The sequence below is a fragment of the Nomascus leucogenys genome, chromosome 25 (assembly GCF_006542625.1).
Source record: "Nomascus leucogenys isolate Asia chromosome 25, Asia_NLE_v1, whole genome shotgun sequence".
NCBI lineage: Eukaryota > Metazoa > Chordata > Mammalia > Primates > Hylobatidae > Nomascus > Nomascus leucogenys.
The window spans coordinates 7,388,984-7,409,333 of NC_044405.1; the positions used below are offsets into that span (position 1 = coordinate 7,388,984).

General features: G+C 33.0%; 1 protein-coding gene across 5 annotated transcripts in view; it reads left to right on the forward strand.

Moving 5' to 3' along the window:
- Positions 1 to 20,350, forward strand: part of NCAM2 (neural cell adhesion molecule 2) — a 562,762-nt gene that overhangs the window by 372,431 nt on the left and 169,981 nt on the right. The gene's annotated exons all lie outside the window — the stretch shown is intronic.

A 20,350-nucleotide genomic window follows, 5' to 3' on the forward strand; every position in this document is an offset into this window, starting at 1 on the left:
AGGGCTTTGGTAAGCCTCTGAGACTTGTTGGGTCCAAATAATAGCACAGGCATTTAATACCTCAAGGCATTTAATACTGAAACTCCCAATGGTCAGGATAAAAGAAGGGATCCTACAAAGCAGTAAGAGAAAATGAATAACATACAATGGAGCTCCAATACGTCTGGCAGAAGACTTTTAAGTGGAAACCTTACAGGTCAGGAGAGAGGGGCATGGATGAAAGAAAGGATCCTAAAAACCATTAAGAGAAAATAAACAAGTAACATATAATGGGACTCCAATACGTCTGGCAGAAGACTTTTAAGTGGAAGCATTACAGGCCAGCAGAGAATGGCATGGCATATTTAAAGTGCTGATATTAAAAAAAATATTTTACCCTAGAATTGTATATTTGGAGAAAATATCCTTCAAGCATGAAGGAGAAATAAAAACTTTCCCATATAAACAAAAGCTGAGGGATTTCATCAACACCAGATCTGTCCTATAAGGAATGCTAAAGGAAGTACTTAAATCAGAAAGAAAATGACATTGATGAGCAATTAGTAATTACCTGAAGGTACAAAACTCACTGGTAATAGGAAGTACACAGGAGAACACAGAATATTATAACACTGTAATGGTGGTGTGTACCACTTACTCTTATCCTAAGTAGAAAGATTAAACAATGAAGTAATCAAAAAATATAACTACAACAACTTTTCAACGGAGTCAATACAAGAAGATATAAATTGAAACAACAAAATGTTACGAAGTGGGGAGACAAAGTTAAGGCATAGAGTTTTTATTAGTTTTCTTTTTGCTTGTTTGTTAGTTTGTCTATGCAAATAGTGTTAAATTATTATCAGTTTAAAATAATGGGTTATGTGATGTTACCTGCAAGACTAAAACAAACAAACAAAAAATACAGTGGAGACAAAAAAATACAAAGCAAGAAACTAAATCATATCACCAGAGAAAATCACCCTCACTAAAGGAAGACAGGAAGGATAGAAAGAAGGAAGAGAAGACCACAAAACAACCAGAAAACAACAAAATGGTAATAGTAAGTCCTAACTTATGAATAATAACATTGACTATAAATGGACTAAACTCTCCAATCAAAAGACATAGACTGGCTGAATGGATGAAAAAAACAAGACCCATTGATCTGTTGCCTACAAGAAACAAGCTTCATCTGTAAAGACTCACATAGACTGAAAACGATATTCCATGCCAGCTGAAACCAAAAAAAAAAAAAAAAAAAAAGCAGGAGTCACTATACTTATGTCAAACAAAATAGATTTCAAAACAAAAACTATAAGAAAAGACAAAGAAGGTTAATATATAATGACAAATGTGTAAATTCTGCAGGAGGATATAATAATTTAAATATATATGCACCCAACATGGGAGCACCCAGATACATAATGGAAATATATTATTAGAGATGAAGAGAGAGGTCCCATTACAGTAATAGCTGGAGACTTCAACACCCAACTTTCAGCATTGGACAAATGTTTCAGACAGAAAATCAACAAAGAAACTTCAGACATAATCTGCACTATAGATCTAATGGATCTGGTAGATATTTATAGAACATTTCATCCAATGGCTGCAGAATACACATTCTTTTCCTCAGCACAGGGATCATTTTCAAGGATATATTATATACTATGTTACAAAACAAGTGTTAAAATATTTTAAAAATTAATATCAAGCATCCTCTCTGACCACAATGCAACAAAACTAGAAATTAATAATGAGGAATTTTTGAAAGTACAAAAATACATGGAAATTAAACAATATGCTCCTGAATGACCAGTGTGTCAATGAAGAAATTCAGAAGGAAATTTAAAAACTTCTTGAAACAAATGATAATGGAAGCACAAAATACAAAAACCTACGGGATACAGCAAAAGCAGTACTAAGAGGGAAGTTTATAGCTATAGGAGCCTACATCAAAAAAACAGGAAAAACTTCAAATGTGCAATCTAATGATAAATCATAAAGAATGGAAAAGCAAGAGAAAACCAAACACAAAATTAGTAGAAGAAAATAAATAATGGAGAACAGAGCAGAAATAAATGAAATTTAATAAAAAATACAAAAGGTGAATGAAACAAGTTGCTTTATTAAAAAGTTAAAGAAAATTTACAAAGCTTTGGACAGACTAAGAAAGAAGATACAAGTAAATACAGTTATAAATGAAGAAAGAGACATTACAACTGATACTGATGAGCAACTATATGCCAATAAATTGGAAAATCTAGAAGAAATGGACAAATTCCTATACACAAACAACCTAACATAAACAAAATTTAATGACATTTTTCACATAAATAGAAAAAACTTTCTAAAATTTATATGGAACCCCAAAAGACTCAGAATAACCAAAGCTGTCCTAAGCAAAAAGAACAAAACTGGACAAATCACATTACCCGACTTCAAATTATACTACAGAGCTATAGTAACCAAAACAGCATGGTACAGGAAGAAATCCAAAACCTGAACAGACCAATAACAAGTAATGAGGTGAAAGCCATAATAAAAATCCTCCATAAAGAAAAGCTTGGAACCTGATGGCTTCACTGCTGTATTCTACCAAACATTTAAAGAAGAGCTAATCCCAGTCCTACTCAAACTAATTCAAAATATAGACGAGGAAAGAATACTTCCAAGCTCATTCTATGAGGCCAGTGTTACTTTCATACCTAAAACAAAGAAACATCGAAAAAAAGTATCTGATGTATATTGATGCAGAAATCATCAGCAAAATACTAACAACCAAATTCAACAATACATTCGACAGATTATTCATCATGACAAAGTGGGATTTTCCCCTGGGTCAACATACAAAATCAGTGTGATACATCATATCAACAAAATGAAGCATAAAAACCATATGATCATTTCAATTGATGCTGAAAGAGCATTTGATAAAATTTAACATCCGTTGATGATAAAAACACTAAAAAAAACTGGGAATAGAAGGAATATATGTCAAAATAATAGAAGCCGTATATGACAGACCTACAGCTAGTGTCATACTGAATGTAGAAAAATTGAAAGTGTTTCCTCTAAGATCTGGAACACTATAAGGATGCCCACTGTCACCACTGTTATTCAACTTAACAATGGAAGTACAAACTAGAACAGTTAGACAAGAGAAAGATCTAAATGACATCCAAATTGGAAAGGAAGAAGTCAAATTATCCTTGTTTTTAGATGATATGGTCATATATTTGGAAAAACCTAGAGACTTCACAAGAAAACTGTTAGAACTGATAAATTCAGTAAAGTTGCAAGATACAAAATCAACATACAAAAATCAGTAGCATTTTTATATGTCAACGGTGAAGAATGTGAAAAATAAAAACTATCCCATTTGCAATAGCTGCACATAAAATTAAATACCTAGGAATTAACCAAAGAAGTGAAATGTATCTATAATGAAAACTGTATAAACACTGATAAAAGAAATTTAAGAGGACATCAAGAAATGGAAAAATATTGCATGTTCATGGATTGGAAGAATCAATATTTTTAAAATGTCCATATTACCCAAAGAAATCTACAGATTCAGTGCAATCCCTATCAAAATTTAGTGGCATTTTTCACAGAAATAGAAAAAACTTTCTAAAATTTATATGGAACCACAGAAGACTCATAATAGCCAAAGCAAAAAGAATAAAACTGGACAAATCACATTACCTGACTTCAAATGATACTATAGAGCTATAGTAATCAAAACATCATGATACTGGTGTACACACAGATACATAGACCCATGGAACAGAATAGAGAACCCAGAAACAAATCCACACAACTACAGTGAACTCATTTTCAACAAAAGTGCCAAGAATATACAATGGGGAAAAGACAGTCTGTTCAATAAATGGCTCTGGGGAAACTGGATATCCATATGCAGAAGAACAAAACTTGACCCGTCTCTCACCCAACACAAAAATCCAATCAAAATGGATTGAAGACTTAAATCTAAGACCTCAAATTATGAATCTACTACAAGAAATCATTGGAGGAAATCTCCAGGACATTGGCCTGGGCATAATTTTTTGAGCAATATCCGACAAGCACAGGCAACTAAAGCAAATGTAGACAAGTGGGATCACATCAAATTAAAAGCCTTCTGCACATCAAAGGTTACAATCAACAAAGTGATGAGACAACCAACAGAATGGGAGAAAATATTTGTAAACTACCTGTCTGACAAGGGATTAACCAGAATACTTATGGAGCTCAAATAATTCTATAGAAAAAAATATAATTATCTAATCAAAAAATGGGCAAAAGATTTGAATACACATTTCTCAAAAGAAGATATACAAATGGCAAACAGATATATGAAGAGGTGCTCAACATCTTAGTTGTCATAGATTGTGCTTCCTTATCATAGCTACAAAGTTTACTCTAAAATAAAATCTAGCAATATTAATTCAATGATTCATATATCAGGTTTTACCACACTAAATTCCAGACCTTGTGACTGTATATCTCACTCCTCTTGGAAGTTGACAATGTTGGAAGTCTGCATTTGGCTCTTGTCATAACCACCTTATATTTGCCTTCAATCTCCATCCATACAGGCGAGTGCACATGAGGTCTCTAGCATCCTATGCTAGATGAGGATAGATTCTCAGGCCGCTGTTAAGTGATGAAGGCTAGTCTCTACCTATGAGACACAGTCAGAATAGAAATATAGATTTCTTATATCATCATCTTTTTCTTCCCTTTCTCTCACATCTATCTTGCCTAACTCCTTCAAATTTTTCCTCTGTGGGAAGTGAGTCAGTTTTTTCCTTCTTTGGGCCATTATACACCTTTCGCATTTTATAGCAGTATATACTGATTTGGAATAGATTCTTCAACATTCCAAGAAGTACCTAAATAGGGCATTAAGGTAGGAAAAAAAGAACATGTTGTGCTCCACAAAACAAGTTATTGAAGAATGCTTTGTTCTTCATCTGTTTTTCAAAATATGTTTTTATATCATATGATAAAACTGGGTTTTTTAGAACATTTGTCTAAAAATACTATGTTACTTGTCAATTTTAGTATTAAATTGAAGTAAAAAGTTCTACCGAGGGAGTGATTTTTCCTCTAGAATTCTTACAAAATGATAAACAGAACAGTAAGTAATTTTATGTATATGAATAGAATGTTTTATATCATAAATATAAAGTGCTTATTATATCATCTAGCAGATGACATCTCCCTTGTGTCATTTATCATCTCTTAAGATACAGAATCTATAATTATTTTATTCCTGTTATACTTGTCCTACCTAGTAAATTATAGACCTACATCCACTAGAAATTAATCCCACTCTACATTGAGTATCTGAAATGTACAGCAATAAATTATAACTATCTTAAGGCAACATTTCTCAACTTCAGTCATTTGATAACCAGCTTCATCTCTTTTCTGTATTCATGTGCTGCCTGAACTGTTACATGTCCCCTTTCTTCTTTAAATTGAATTGTTTTTATTTATTTTTATCTTTACCCAAGTGATCAGTGAAATTAAAAGTATGATACATATGCCAGTTATATTTTTAAATGCACATTAAAATTAATACAAAATATACAATAAAATTGTTTTTCAAAATATTACCTAACCTCAGCGTATCCACCCTCCCCCAGTGGTTCACAGATCACATTTTTAAAAATTCTGCTTTCGTGTCCAAACATATGTTGAATTAATGTGATACAAAATTGAGCTATGAAATATTGAGTGGGACATGTTTACAGATATTGTAATTAGGATAGAACCCGTTTTCCATCCTTCTATTTGTGGGTCCATGCACTTTTCTCCAGTAAATAATATGCTTCACTTCACTAATGGGCACTGAATTTATTCACAAATCATTGTAAAAGAAACTCATTTAATTCCAATCCTTAGCACTAAATGATTCTTTTAGGATGAGACCAATAAACTGAATAAATAAGGCAGCGGGATTAGCTTTAAAAGCAATTTCTTCCCTTTTTTCTGCTAAGGTGAAATAATAAAATGCTGGCCTTGGTCTTAGCCTAGATCACCTGCATAATTTGTAATCAAAATAGTAGTATTTTCTGTTATTTTGCATTTATTGAGAAAATGTGTCTTTGTGTGTTAAATAAAATAAACTGATTCAAGATTAATTTTTGTACTGAGTCCAGTTTTACCTTCTCTTACTTCCAATAAATAGATGTATTAAAACTGAAATTTAAGATTATTTCATGACCGGGCATGGTGGCTCAAGCCTGTAATTCCAGCACTTTGGGAGGCTTAGGCTTGGATCGCTTGAGGCCAGGAGTTCAAGCCCAGCCTGGCCAACATGGCAAAAACACATCTCTCCCAAAAATACAAAAAATTAGCCGAGCCTGGTGGTGTGCGCCTGTAGTTCCAGCTACTCGGGACGGGGCCAGGAAAAGGGGGTTGCGGGGGGCTGAGGCAGGAGAATCGCTTGAACCCAGGAAGCAGGGTTGCAGGGAGCCGAGATCCTGTCACTGCACTCCAGCCTGAGTGAAAGTGACGGACTGAGACTATGTCTCAAAAAAAAAAAAGAAAGAAAAGAAATAAGAAGGGAGGGAGAGAGGGAGGGAGGGAGGGAGGAAGGAAGGAAGGAAGGAAAGAAGGAAGGAAGGAAAAGATTATTTATTTGAACTTTATTACGATTACTATTATTATTATTATTATTATTATTATTATTATTATTATTTAAGGCAGAGTCTCACTCTGTCACCCAGGCTAGAGTGCAGTGGCACGACCTCGGCTCACTGCAACCTCTGCCTCCCGAGTTCAAATGATTCTCCTGACATAGCCTCCAGAGTAGCTGGGACTACAGGCGCGTGCCACCACGCCTGGTTAATTTTTGGATGTTTAGTAGAGACCAGCATGTTGCCCAGGTTGGTCTTGAACTCTTGACCTCAGGTGATCCACCCACCTCGGCCTCCCAAAGTGCTGGGATTACAGGCATGAGGCATTGCTCCTGGCCTTAATTTGAATTCAAAGTAGGGGTAGTCACCTTTAACAATTAATTTTGCATCAACACACACAAATACACATAAATTGTAGTTTTACCAAAGTGGTCCTTGCTGTTTCCGTAGTGTAGAACTAGTAAGTATTTCCTCCACGAATTTAGACACAATGATCTGAAGAATATATACTTAAAATATTTTGCAGACTAAAATACCAGTTCAAAAGGAATTCTCTCAGTAATAAAGATAGGCAGTTCCTTAAATACAACTACATGAATAAAATATGATGCTTTAAAATTTATAACAATTTAAATATCTCACCATGTAAATATTTCTTATAACACTGCTGCATTCATTATTATATTACTGTTTTATTCTCAATTATATTATTCTTTATTATATACATACAAATATTTTATTGCAATTTAATATTGTCATTTATGGTTCAGGGTTCCTGCTGTGGATTTAAGCAAACTTTATATTTTAAAAATTATTTTCTTAAGCCAGGTTTATTGTAAGACAGAAAACAATGGAGTGAACTTTTCACCTCACAAAATTCTTAGATTATTTTTATTTATAAAATGTGAAGAGTACATTACATTTTTTGTTTCTTTTTTTATTCTTAAGAAAATGTAACTTCTGGAAAATAAATTTTATAAAATATAAGCAGTGACTTAATCAGTCATAGTAATTTATATAACTAACATTTCCTTTATTACTAACCCCAATTCACTTAACAACTATCAACAAATATTGAAGACTTTTATATTAGCATGTGCTAATCTAGACACAAGGAGAGTAGTACTAAAAAATATAAGTTTCACCAGGCGCAGTGGCTCACGCCTGTAATCCCAGCACTTTGGGAGGCCAAGGAGGCTGGATCATCTGAGGTCGGGAGTTGGAGACAAAAGTGACCAACATGGAGAAACCCCATCTCTACTAAAAATACAAATTAGCAAGGCCTGGTGGCACACGCCTGTAATCCCAGCTACTCCGAAGGCTGAGGCAGGAGAATCGCTTGAACCCCGGAGGCGGAGGTTGCAGTGAGCCAACATCGCTCCACTGCACTCCAGCCTGGGAAACAAGAGCGAAACTCCATCTCTAAATAAATAAATAAATAAACAAATAAATAAATAAATAAATGTTTCTTGCTTCATGGTGCATACAATTTAGGAGGGGAGATGAAATTAAACTACATTTAAAATTAGTAGTCATTTTTTATGAATATACACTTTTGAAATATTCAGTTTTCATATACAAAAATACCAGTTTTGAGTATACAAGTGAGCTTTCACAAGGTCACAAATATAGCTTTGGCATATTTCTTTACACTTACACAGGCCCCGTTCAATGTGTTTGCCTCACAGTCCTCTTTTTCAGTACGTTTTGCAAACTATATCACGAAAATATCTCCTCATAATTTGTTTCAGGCCTGACAAAAATTATTTAGACTTTGATTATAAAAAATACAAAACTTAAAAAATGTGTAACGGTATACTTAATTGGAAGCATCTTTATATTATAGGGGGCATTTTAAGATTTTGAACATCCTTTTTTCTGCCTCAAATAGAAATCACCAAAAGGAGACCAACAAATCCATAATTGGTGATTTAAAATATGGAGCCTTGTAGCATTTCAAATATCTGCACTCTTAAAAAAAGCTCTGGTGAAATGAAAAACTAAAATATAAAAAATGGCGTATTTATAGCATTGTCTTTAAGATTGAAGGACAGTATGTAAGGCTTTTTTTATATATCCTTGTGAGTAGTTATACTTCTGGGCAAATTTTTTTACAACTTTATTTTTATTACTTTTATGAGGAATTTTATTTGTACCTTTTTGCCAAACCCTGAAGGTGCATTCTGGGATGCAATTACAGACAATTCTTAGTGTTTGATTATAAGACAAATAAAAAACCAAATAATACAGAACAAAAAGCGAAGAACAAATGTCAAAGAGAGAAGCTTAATATAAAAATCAAATAAATAAACTTAATAAAATACTTTAGCAAATAATTGAAGGAACAATAATATGTTTGTTCAGATATTTTAGTCATACATACAGTCGAACTAGACACATTGCTTACTTACTGTGCATGGTAGTACATCAACAGGGTTGTAATTATGAAAACGCATAGAATTTCCAACAGAGATTATAGATAATGGAATGCATTACATTCCAAACAAGAGAATGTCTATTCCCTTGAATTTCTCTAGCATGATCTGCAAGATCATCAATGTCTAAAAGAAAATATTTTCATTCGATGTGATGTTGCAGTAGAGGATCTCAAATAATCTATATTTCCCTGATATTCTGTCTTGTTTAGGATTTAGATCTGTGAGTTAGTATTCAGTGTAGTGGGACTAACTCACTTTTGTACATAAGAATCACATAAGGAGCTGTATACAAGTAAACCTGACTGAGCCTCACTCTCTAAGATATAACTGCACCTACCTTTCAGATCTTTTGATACACTAAACTTTCAGTGGGGATTAAAGGGTTTCATTTTGAAAATGTCCAGAAATGGTTCTTGTGTATATGCCTTATAGAGATCCTGTCTTTTAAATTACTTTATTTATTCTATCACAGGCACACACACGTGCACGCAATACACAAAAATATACACACATCCACTTTCATGAAATATTTGTTACTTAGAAAAATTATTATGATTTTTATATTAATACAACTACATATAGAATAAATTACATAAAACAAATTAGTTCATATGACTCATGTCTTCCTAATCATGATAGTTTTGGCATTCCAAGTTTATATAAAATAGAGCTTAATGAAATAGTATTACGTGGCAGTTTTAACACTGATTTATCTGCTCTGTGATAGCAGGTAAATTGTTATACCTTTTTCTGCTACAAGTCCACCATTTATAAATAAGTTTCCTTCAATCTGCAACATTCCCTTATTCTGTAAGTCTTCCAATTGGCTCAGTAAATATTATAAATTTTTAGATAGTTTTTATTCATATAAATTAGATATTTACTAACTTTTTAGTTGATGATTTTCTAATAACATTGTATAGTGAGGGAGTGTTTCTTCAATTTTCTTCCGTTTAGCTTTTCATATAAATCAATTAGTAAGGAAAGCCAAGCTTACTTGGATAACGTCTTTAAATTGAAAACAAAAGTCAATTTCTGATTGTAGAGAAGAATGCCAAATAGCATACCACCAGTTCCTGGCACCTGTAGATTTTAACGCTGTGTGTGTGTTTTTCTTTTTTCTTTTTTTTTTTTTTCAACAGAGATAATGGACTTTTCTGAAGAATTTTTTATTTGAATGACATTTTAAAGATCTACCTAATGCATTTTTTCATACTAGTGCTCTGAGAGCAATAATAAAGGTCCCTGCTGGGCAGTAGGCAAAATGGATACTTCTATTCCCCATCTGATGTAGGTGGTAGAATATAATTAGGCCTGTTAGAAATCTTCCTTGATGCTTCTGAGCTTGCTGAGAGGTGGATTTTCAATCATTTACAATTTTCTGAAATCTTTTTCTGCACACAGCTTGAATAAAGATTTTCAGAAAAGCCTAGTTATACGTTGAAAATATCATTTTAAAAATTATTTTTGAAATAATTCTAGATAATATTTTTAAATTGAATGTCTTTTTAAAAGCATCATTTACTAATGAACTATTATTTTGAAGTCTATAATAAGACCTTTCACTTAAAAAAACTGTCGTCAGTTTTATAAGATAATGTGATAGTAGTTTACAATTTTATGCTGTTGTTTGGGGGAAAATGTTATTTATATACTAAAAGTGATTTTAATAAGGCTTTGCAGCAAAACATATATTATTTTCTTATAAATACCATATTCTACATACAGAATTCATTTAGCATTTACATCTGCTTATGAAGTAGTCGACTAGTACACTTGAAGAAAATATAAAATCTTATCGCTATAAAGCTAAATATATCAGTGAATATTAATAGACTTAAAAACAACAAATTTCTGGTAATGTAATTTGAGTTAGGTATGTGGTATTCCAGTGAATAATGTTAGATATGTTTAAACAACAAGATTAAATAAATTTGAATGAATGTATGTACAGCAATGCGTTTTGGTTCAATTTTTAAAAAATATATAGAAAAATAATTTGAATAAATTATATACAAGTAAGTATAGTATCTGAAAATATTTGAGCAAACATTCTAATAAAAATTGCTGCAAAAGAATACATTTAATGAATTTCATTGTTGAGCTTAAGCATGCAACAAAAACCAGTGCATAAGATAATACTGCTTTCACAATAATTAATGAATAACATTGAATCCATTACAACAAAAATTGCCTTAATACAGAAGTTGCAATGGATTCATTGCTCTTGACTCAAGGATTAACATAATAAATTTTAAAAGGATATATTCAATGAACATATTCATTTATAAGATCAACCATATGTTTAGTAGCTGTGTTTATTGAGGGTGAAAAACTCTTAGGTGAAAATCTTTCTTCACTATGATATTATATTCTCATGATCGATCTCTTATGATAGCATCAATGCTTCTGTTTTGTAATCTACAAAGTTTTTGTCTAAGTCTTTCTTTCTCAGAAGTTAGATTATTTTTAGATTGACAATAATATATCTACTTATAAGATAATGTATTTCATATTCTATCAAATAAGTAGGAATAGTAAAATCCTAGTATGCATAAATCCTACCATTTTACCCCTGGTTCATAGCGCTTACCTTGTTCACTCCTATCAATCACCAACTTATATTTTACTGTCTATTACAATAATCAGTGCATTATGTATATGCCAGTCTTTTTTTTTTTCACTTAAAGAAACATTTCTAGCAAAACACAAGTCATGGTTTAATTTGCTTTTATCCTCTTTCTCCACATGCAGTAGCACAGCTGAACATAGCTGAAGAAAATCCCACAGTCATTTTAAATGGTCTGTATTTAAAATTATGATCCAGAACATAACGTGAATTCTTTCTGCTGCCTAGAACTCATCCTACCTTTTCTTGAATCATTTTCTTGACCACTGCTTTAGATAACTACTTCATAAATTTTTATCTATTCTCAAATTTACAAAACTCCTCTATCATCAAAAAGCTCAACTGATGATTCACTTCCTCTTTTACTGATTAGTTGGAAACAGAAGAAAATCTTAATAAATCCTGACTACTGCACCTGCACACATACCCAGTGAAACCTGTATGTTACCATGAATGAAATATCTGAGTTTTCATATGGAGTCTAGATTTCATCCTCTCTAACATATTATGGACATCAGTCCAGTAATTCATCTGTCTATACCCAGCAAGTCTTATAATCATACCTCATTGATCATTACTATAACATTTAAAGCTATTCTTGTTTCTTTTGATACACACACACACAAACACACACACGTCCTTCATACCTATGTGTATATTTATGTGTGTGCCTATTCCTCTAATTGTCTCTTGAACATACTCCAGTTAGATCTTACCACTGCACTGAAACTCTCTGGCAAGCTTACCAATAACCTTCACTTTATGAAACCTAATGATTGACCTAGTTAAACAACCTCTTCTGTTTGTACCATGTTTTTTTTTTTGGCCTCTAGTGAACTCTCTTGGTTTTTTTTTCTTGCTATGCTGTTCACTTCCTCAATCTCTTTGGATCATTCTTTGTCTTCTAATTGACATCTAAATAATTGGGCACCCTAGTCTGGCATTTATTCTTGGATTTCTCTAATGATGCTGAGTCCTTGGTGATTTCATCTAGTCTTACGGCTTTAATGTCAACTGGATTCTGTAATCTCCAAATTTCAACTGTGGACCTCTCTACTGAACTCCAGTCTTCTATGTCCAATGACGTACCAGACAGCTTCACTTGGATATTAAATAAATCTTTCAAAGTTAAAATATTCAGTTCAATACTGTAGTTCTTTTTCCCCTTGATTTGCTTCTCCCTCAATCATCCCATTTCTCATTAAGTGGTGTCTTTTTCTGTTTAGGAAAATGCTTGAAAACATCTTTGGCTTTTATTTATTTTTATTCTGGCTAGAAATACATTTTTTAACTGTTACTTTTGGTTCAGAGGTACATGTACAGGTTTGTTATATAGGTAAATTGTACATTGTGGGGGATTGTACAGATTATAGAAATTCATATTTTTAGCAAATTTTATTAGCCCTACTTTAACTATATCCATAATTCAATTACTTTTCAACAACAAGCTGTTACTGCCTTGGCCCAAACCATCGTTGCCTGCGTTATTTCAATAACGTTTTTTTTTTTTTGAATGGGTTACAGCCCAGCGTTGGCTTTATTTGAACACAGTTTGAACACAACAGTGAGGTCTTAATGCATCCACCCTTGTGCCTGTTATTTTCATTAAAATGGTTAGATTGATTCACCAGAAACAAGCCATATAATTGTTCTGTTCAAAAGCCTTTAATAGTCTCATATAATTTGGAATTCTCTGCTCTTATTTAATGGCTTTACATGATAGACCACTTTTCCAATTGCTGTTACAACCTGCTTTTCCTCATATTCTACTTTTTTTTTTTTTTAAACCTGAAACAGGGTGTTGCTCTTTCACCCAGGCTGAGTACAGTGCTGCAATCAAGGCTCACTGAAGCCTCGAACTCCTCGGTCAACCAGTCCTCCCCCCTAAGCCTTCTGGGTAGCTGGGACTACAGACACATGCCACCATGCCAAGCTTATCCTACTCTTAAGATCAATTAATGAATCAATGAAATTTCATGTTTCCTCCATCAATCCTAGGGCATTGCAAACTCTTCAATGGTAATTTATCCATTTAGAAGACTGCAAATTGCAAGTCTTAAATTCAGTGAAAACTATTTCAAAACTTTAATATGCTTACTGTAGTTTCAAATTATTTTTTGTATTTTCTGAGAGAGTGCTTGAACTGTCAAACTGAAATCTATATGATAGACTATTGATTTTTAACAGGTAATAACTATGAATATGTTTAGGTTAATTGTTGGATTCTTTAGATGAAAACTAAGGATAAAGTTCAGTCCACTGTCATTCAACTTACAAAATGAAAAGTCAATTCAGAGCTTAAGTATGCATATGACACACTATAGTTGATTTTCTATATGGATATTTGCATTTAATTCCAAAGTTCACTCTACCCAGTAGAGTGACAAGAGCTTTGATAATACTGGAACCAAAATTGAAAACAAAACACAAATTTATATTAAATTTCTAGTAGCATATTCATTGATAAACATCTGAATAAATAGATGTAATTTTTTGATTAGTGAATAATTTGTTTATAAACTAGAATGTCTTTTGGGGCCAAATGATAGAGAAAGTGATAATTAACATATACACAAGTTTGTAGAAGCAAGAGATTAAAGAGCAATGAAACTGCATGCTTTTGTTGTGTGTATTGTAGAGAACATGTTGGAAATTTATTGTGACATAACTACCTCTTTCCATGTTACTGGAAACATGGCTAGCTTTGTTTAGATCAGCATTATAAATTGTCATAGTGCAGATACTACCACTAGGTAGAATACTTTTTAAATACCCACTCATACAATTTGCCGCAATTTTCCCTGTACTATAAATACTCGAACACTTTTTATACCTGCATATCCCAACACAGTATTAGAAGCTGGATAAAGGCTGTTTCTCATCATTTTTATATCTGCATATCCCAACACAGTATTAGAAGCTGGATAAAGGCTGTTTCTCATCATTATACCAACAGTATTAGAAGCTGGATAAAGGCTGTTTCTCATCATTTTTATATCTTAGCAAAGATACATATAATTTTCTAGACCATTTCTGCTTCGTGGGTCTTTAGCGCCCCTGTCACCAGACTTACCTTTAATGAATGAAACTATCCATAGTGTTTTATTAATCATCTGGTGATTGATATACATTAAAGATTCATCATAGTCTGACACACAATTTTCTTTGATTTTTTATAGAAAAGGTATCATAGAGAAAATATACTATTCCTTGTACTGTTTTAATTCTTTTTTTTACAAAATCCATACTGTATCAATGGTTTATGGTTGTTGCAGCATTGTATATTTTATCCCACACTGGGAAGGTGTTTTAATAAGACTCTTGATTTTGCTTAAAAAGCATAACATTTTATCAAGATTTCCAACTTTGTTTCTCCTATACATTATTTTATCATAATAATTTCTGTTAGATCCACTCTGAAGAGTTTCTTATCTTTTAATTGAAGGTTTCTAACAATCACAAAAAGCTTTATCTGTATATAGAGTGTTTTTATAAATTACCTATTCTTCATGGAGGGTTGCTTTACACTAAGACAACAGAAAGCAAAAACAAAACCATAAAGCAACTCAGTGGAGTTCATCTATTTGTTATCTACCCCTTTAGTTTTTAGCCACTCATCTCTTAGAGATAGGTTGTTTCTATGTCTCTATATAACAAAAATAATTTGATGAAATTGCGGTTTTCAGATTTTAATTTTTTTTAGTATTTTGATGTTTCTTTCATGTTCTATATAAAATATTTCCAATAAATATAGGCATATTTATTTAAAGACAAATCTGTTATCAATTATATATGAGTTAGCAAGACAGCCTGAGGATCATTCAAAGCTCACAATACAGATATATTTTACCCTTCTCGAACTTCTCACCCAATGTGTAGTTATAAGGCATCATGGCAAATAAAGCGTATGAACCATTCATCATGTCTCCGTATTCAAAATAAAACATATATTTGCTATAATAATATCAGCACATAAAATAATAATTATACATACAGATTATATGATTTCTTATACATCTAGTGACATAGATATGTTAACATGTATGTAGCATAATGTGATTGTTTAAAAAGAAAATATGTGTGTGTAGCCTGTATATAAACATATATACACATATATACATGTATATGTATACATATACATAAATATGTACATACATATATACACATACATCTATGTATGTATATATTGCCAGATACTTTTAATTTTGTGGTATCAGTCCAATAAAATTAATACTTTGAATAATGATGTGTTCTATAACGTAAGAAATCTCATATTGGTGACAAAATGTGGCCACTAGATGGCACTGACATTAACTATGGAACTAGTGACAATTTAAAATACTTTGTAGAACTTCCATAATGGATGAAGTGGGGCCTGATTTGCACGATGAACTTAAAAATCCTCAGCAACAACAAAACAAAATGTACAATATGATGGGCAGCACATTGATCCCCAAGAGAAGAGAAACGTGATGTAAGCTCCATTATTGCTCAAGCCTACTGTCTGGAGAGAGATTTCAGGCGGGAGCACAGGGATGAATGCTTCAGTTGTTTTCCCTGTTAGGAGACAGTGTTCTGAGTTTGGGTGACAACGTGTGCTGGAATTCACACAGTGGGGTAGCCAAAAGGGCAGAGTCCTGTGGAGACGACAGAATTTCACACACACAGAGAAATAGCTCCGGAGATCTTCAGTGCTTTCCGTTGGAGATTTGAGCTAATTATTGCTTAGTGCACGTGTGTGTGTGTGTGTGTGTGTGTGTGTGTGTGTGTGTGTGTAAACAATGCAAGGCCTTAGAAAGAACCATTGGAATGCTAGAAGTGTTGCTTTGGTTGTGTGGCCAAAATAGCCCTAAACTAAAGGTTGTTCCCAACTCACCTAACAAAGCTTCAAAGCAAATCTCAAAGGAATAAAATTGTTTTCAAGTAACTTAGTGTCTCAGAAGAGAGACTGGACATACATAAAGGAATACAAAACATATAGCACTCAAAATATATCAGTTACAATGTCTGGCATAAAATAAAAAAATTATGGCATATGCAAGGTGAAAAAAATAGCCCATAATAAGGAAAAACAGAAACAGTATCAATAGAAACATACCATCGATGACATAGATGATGGTAGTAGGCGAGAACACTACCCGATCCATTTTTTTAATGTGCCCTGCATATGTATTTAGAAGATACAGAAAAGCACAACAAGGAGAGATGCCAATGATATAAAACAGCTCAAATAAAAATTGTATGTATTGAAAAAAAATTTTCAATATTGAAAATGACCTTGGATGGGATTAGTAGCATAGTGGATACTGCAGAAAAAGAATAGCAAAATCAAGACATAGCACCGTAATCTATCCAAAGGTTAGGTGCTGTGACTTCCTTTTGGGGGAGTACGTACCCAGTAGTGGGATTGCTGTCTCAATTGGTATGTTTAGTTCTTTGAAAAAGCTTTGTACTGTTTCCCATTTTAGGCAGGAAGAAGGTGAATATATCCTTTGACCTGAACTGTATCTTTTCCATGCTGTGAGTATGGGGTGGACAAAGGCTCAGAATGGGACTTCTATTTGTCCTGGTAGATAGAGCAAGAAGCATAGAGAAGAATGTTCCCAAAATATTCTGAGTTTCTTCATAGTGTATTTAGTGCATTTTTCCACTTTGGGAGATTTACGTAAAAACATACTAAAGGACAAGCGCAATGACTATAGTTAACATTTGTTTAATAGTTACTATACGTCACGTATTGTTACAAGCATATCATATGATATTGTAGCATCTCCTGTAGGATATTGTGCTTCTTGCTTAACAACAACAACAAAAAAAACTCTCATTTGTCTGTAATTTCAACTAGATTAACTATACTGCTTAGGCACTGGGTACTAATTATATCACTGATTTTAACAATATTTATCATGTACCTAGCACGGAGCCTGCCTAATCTTATTTAATTTTCACCAGATGTGGATTAAAGCAACCAGTACTAAATGTGTGTATTAGTCCACTTGTGTTGTCATAATTCTTCAATAAAACGTCATCAAAATCTCAGTAGCTTTCAATACAAAAGTCTGTAGGTCTCTTTTAAGTATGCTATAGCAGCACGCTCTAGACCTGAGTCTGGTTTCTGATCTGCTCCACATATTCTTTTAATTCAGGAAACAGCCTGCAGGAAAAGATCCCATCTGGGGTGTGATGTTTGAAAATTTCCATGATAAAATACAAAATGTAATTTTAAAAGAAGACAAATGCTAGAGAATAGTGTCATAAAATCCCATGTATATGTCACCCAGCTTCAATAGTTATCAATACTTTGCCCTTCCAATTCATACATTTTAAGTATCACACTTTATCTGTTTTCCAGTAGGGAATTTTGACTTTGTATTAGATACCAAAACATTTTAAATTTTAGATTTTAAAATAGTTGATCCATATGATGTATGACTCCCTCAAAACCTTGAAACAATGCAGTCAATACTTACTAGTGACTAGTTGCATGACTTGAGAGCAGTGTGGTTTAATAACATGGTATCGGTGTTCACAGGGTGAATTCAATTATGTGGCATACATTATCACCATATCTCTGACCATGTTATAATACATTTTTAAAAGGAAGAGCTTCATAATATAATTTGGCTCATTCTTTCAGATCTCTGTTTGCAGTTTTCATAGTTTTGTGACATGAAAGTAAATTTTACCTCAAGATGTACATTTTAGATCTGACTATCTTCTTGGCTTCTTTATCTCTTGGTGATTTTTTTTATAGATTTAAGGGGTACAACTAAAGTTTTGTTACATCGATGTATTACACGGTGGTGAAATCTGGGCTTTTATGTTATGCATCATCCTGATAATGTACCTTGACAGGGAGTTATGTGAAACATTTTATTATTTATTATAGCAGTTGTCTCCTCCTATAGTAGTTATTTGTCCTACCTGTATTTTGTCTTTTAGTAAATATATTATGTATTGGCCATGGAAAAATACCATAAATTATTTGCGTGTGGTTCATGGGATCAAGAGAAAAGTCTAGCAGCAAAATACACTGTCAATTAAATAGAGTATGGGAAAGTTATTATTTTACTTTGAGATGGAACATATGTAGAATGCTTTTGGAAATCACAGTGAAATAGATGGGTGTATGAAACTCATAATTATTGCTTAGATCTGCATATCAGTAGCTTTAGCCAATTTATTATGTACTTCACAGATGCTAAACTCCAAATATTCACTCATTTAATCTGCATAGGTATCCTTTGAAATCTGTATTCTTATCATACCCATTATACAGAAAAGCAAACTCAGGTACCACTAAGTAAAGTAGTTAATCTCAGGCCTTAGAGATTATAGGTGCCACAGCCAGGATATAAGCCTATCCATTCTGGTTCTGCAATTTATGGTCCTAACTATTATATTACATTAAAGTAGATAGGATGCCTGTGCAATAATGTAAATACTCAGGTCATGTTTTGAAAACCAGCATTTTGACAACTGTCTGTTGGAACCCACCTAGTCTCTAGTCTCATGTTTTAAATTTAAAAATAAATATAAAAATCTCTAAAAGGTTTATTCTACTTAAAGCTTTACTAACCAATGGATATTTCCCCAGCCATTGTCATCATTGTAATAATGTATTTCCAGTTTTTCTCCCCCCCCCACCATCTTAGTCTGTTCACGCTTCTGTAACAAAATACCACAAAGTGGCTTATAAACAACAGAAATTTATTTCTCACAGTTCTAGAGACTGGGAAGTCCAAAATCAAGATGCCAGCAGGATGGATTTGGGGTGTGCTGAGGGCTCACTTTGTCAAAGATGCTGTTTTCTTCTTGTGTTCTTATATGGTGGAAGGGGCTAGCCAGCTTTCTGTGGGCTCTTTTATTGGGCACTAATTCTAATAACAAGGGCTTTACCCTCATGATCTAATCAACTCCCAAAGGCCCAACCTCCAAAAATACCATCACAGTGGGGCTTAGGATTTCAACATATGAACTTTGAGGGGCCCCAAACATTCAGACCATAGCAGCCTCTCTAATTTACTTTTTTTCATGCAGTGTGAGTAATCTTTTTAAATCACAAGTGCATCCACCTTATTCCTCTGCCTAAAACCTATCCTGTCCTTTTCCAATTGTTCATAAAACACCCAATAACCTTCAACTGATATTTACCTTTTCACAGTGTCATTTACATATAAGTCACATAGCAAACAATTCACCCATTAAACTGTACAATTAAAAGCCTTTATTCCTAGAGTTGTGCAACGATAAACACAATCAATTTTGGATCATTTAATCACTTCTTTCGGTCATCACCCCCCAATCTCCTCACCACCACCTCCCATTCCCTTGCCTGCCCTAAGCAAATATTATTCTACTTTTTGTATCTACAGATTTGCCTATTCTGGAAATGTCAAGAAATTGAATTACTCAATATTTGTCCTTTGTTATCAGCTTTTTCCTCTTACTGTAACATTTTCATGGTTCATCCATGTTGAAGCATGTGTGAGTACTTCGTTTCATTTTTTTGCCAAATAATATTCCTTTGTACATATATACCACTTGTTTTTTTTCAATCATGCACCAGTAAATAGGCATTTCAGTTGTTTTCACTTTTTTGCATTATTAATAATGCTGTTATTAGCATTTATGAACAAGTTGTTGTG